Source organism: Dendrobium catenatum, unplaced genomic scaffold (genome assembly GCF_001605985.2).
Source record: "Dendrobium catenatum unplaced genomic scaffold, ASM160598v2 fragScaff_scaffold_1122, whole genome shotgun sequence".
Lineage (NCBI taxonomy): Eukaryota > Viridiplantae > Streptophyta > Magnoliopsida > Asparagales > Orchidaceae > Dendrobium > Dendrobium catenatum.
Genome location: NW_021319584.1, coordinates 919,290 through 922,247, shown reverse-complemented (window position 1 = coordinate 922,247; position 2,958 = coordinate 919,290). Strand labels below are relative to the sequence as shown.

Below are 2,958 nucleotides of genomic sequence, written 5' to 3'. Positions count from 1 at the left end.
AAATTTTAGAGTTGAAATAACTTAAAATTAGGGATGTGCAAGACAACCCAAAGAATCTATCAAATAATTTTGATGGTGATTGAAAGTAAGTGTGCTAATTATCTCACTAACCATTTATAAAGTTTAATTAAAGATCATGAGGCTGTCCCTGGGAGGAGATTCATAGAGCTTTTTGGTGTTTTTTGCGACTCTATTATATTTTGGGTGCTCGCTCTTATGGACCGTAGAATGTACCTAAGATTCTTTATATTTTTTCTTAGTAGGGAACTCGAGCCCGTAGGTTATTTCTTTTCCTTTTAATTTTGTAGATCGTATGAGACATAGTGAGTTTGAGTTCCCTTTAAGGACCTTGTAATTATTCTTTTTATTTAATGTGTAGGCCCCGCCGTGAGTTTCCCTACACACACACTCACATGTTGTTTAACACCATCATTTTTAAAATATTATGCATCACTTTTTCAATCCATAGAAATCTTCTTTATGTTTTCAGATTTATATTGAATTTATCAAGAGAATTACAAGTTAAGTACAATTTTTTGATTTACTTAAATATACAATTTGTATTTGATTTTCAACAAACTCGAGTGCACTTTTTCACATGGTTCAAATCTATTAGTCTGCTGTTAAGGATGGCAATACCAAAATACAAATGTGATAAATCTTAGCTATGAAATCAAAGATCATTTAACTTTAATGAATGGATATCTAATCATTGAATTTATCTCAGGTATCCATACATATCAATTTTTTTTAGTAGGGACGACGCATATGTGAATTTCCCCTTAAAAAATTATGGCATGAGAGCTCCTCTTTGACGATACGCTAGGTCAGTGCACCTCCTACACGTGCAATGGAGACCACTAACCTAGGAAGTCGTCCTTCATGATCGCTAGCCCACCCCATTTAGGTGATTATAAGCAACCATACATATCGACCAAAACTATCTAATCTATTAAATAAAAAAGTCAACAATGATTTCATCTCTTACCACCTACCATCACACATAATTAATTAATGTTAAATTCATTGGTCTAAGGAAATATATAGGAATATCCACATCAAAATGATCCATCAGGATCAAAAGAGAAAAGGCTTATAATCCAAATAGTTCATTGGATTGTGAGTTTACTTTATAATTATAAACAAAGTTGAAGTGACACTATTTAGAATTATATTTCTTTAATCAAATATGTATAGCTAACATTATACCACATTGAAAGATAAACTACTTCTTTACTATCAATTTAAAAATAGAATTGATATTTATTTTCATATTTAAACTTAACATAGAAAATGTTAAATTCAACTTGAAAGATAAAAAAAAAATATTTACCTATCATTTTGAAAGTGAAACTAAAAAAAGGATAAAAATTTTAATCTACATCAAAATTTATTTTATCTACTTTAGCAAACTGAAGTAGGTTTTATTTTTTTCTTTTGGGTTCTAAAATCCTTATGGAAACAAGCCTCTAGAGTTATTTGCATCTTAAGAAATATTTTAATTAAAGTGAAGACTAGTCTTTTTTTTTTTAAGGTTTACAATGTATGATTCAAGGATTTAAGTTTTAAACCTACTAGATGGTAAAGGAACAAAATCAATAGAGTGGTTGAGATTATTTAAAATTCTTGTTTCATAGAAACACTCTAACCTAGTCAATGATTTAGCTTTACTGTTCAGATCAAAATCTAGCTTTAATTTTAATTTTACAATTTATTTAGGTTAGAAAACCACATCATGGAAAGGAGATATTGAAGGCGTATCTAGACTTACGCTTGCTTGGAGTGGGCATCCAACTAGCCACCAAATTCATGTAATTTAAAATCCAAGCAGGTTTTGTATGCATGATACGTAACTCATTGTTTACTTAAAATCAAGGATCTAGATTCAAATTTTTAATCTAGACTTTATCAAAAATTAATTGAATAGGGATGCATTTAAAATTAATTCTTCACTTACTATATAGCTTCACTAAGATGCACTTAATGCACTCTAGACTCTACCTTCACTCTAGTCTATATGATCAAAGTTAAAAAAAAAAAAATTTGTAGTATAATGGCCATATATCAATAAGAATAACAAACTTGGCCTTGGATGCAATGGGTTGTTACTTGCTTGCCATTGTCTTGTGTTATAGGCTAGTGTACAAAGTAGAAAGTATAATGCATGTATGTATACATGTCAGGGTAGATATGTTCATATATATTTATAACACTACTACTAAGTTGTGCTAGAACATATACACCAAAAAAAAAAACCTATAAAAATAATAAATCCTCTATGATAATTTACCACCCATATGAATATAATGCAAGATGTTTGAATCATGCATGAATTGGTGTGTATAAAAAAATAATTTTTATTTTTCTCAAATTTTTAATACAAATTAGGTTCTTCAAAAAAGAAAGGTGATCAAGCTCCACCATAACAAGCCTTGCTTTCTACACCTATGAATGATTTTATTTTATAAATATTCTTACTTATTTAGATCTTCTAGTCCTTTGGCTCTTGGTTTTCTATATAATTCTAAAATAGAATGCTCTCAAAGGAAGAAGGAAATTGTTTTTTAAAGACTTATGAGTATATATAAGCAAACATCTTTAATGGTTTTCACAACTCTTTACTTTACAACTTGATTGAAATAGAAAATCTAAAATTTTATAATTGTATTTAACTATTTTCATTTACATTAGATCCAAGATACACTCCACATCAACTCTTTTAAAAAAAAAAATTAATGATCCAAATATATAAAGTGCAATACAGGTGTATGCAACCAAACAAATATAATGTGCACCACCAGGAAAATAATCTTGTATGACATTTGGAGTGTAGAAAATAGAGAAATATACAAAGGATACTCTCCACGACAAGGCATCTGAATAACAATATTACAATTCACGAGCCCAACCTAGTGTTTTGATAATTACAAACATTATTTAATGTTTATTTATTTTCAT

General features: G+C 28.9%; 1 non-coding gene across 1 annotated transcript; it reads right to left on the bottom strand.

Moving 5' to 3' along the window:
- Window positions 1-754: 754 nt before the first annotated feature.
- Window positions 755-915, bottom strand: LOC114580615. The gene has a single exon (XR_003702102.1). It is a non-coding gene; the product is annotated as a U1 spliceosomal RNA (small nuclear RNA).
- Window positions 916-2,958: the final 2,043 nt, after the last annotated feature.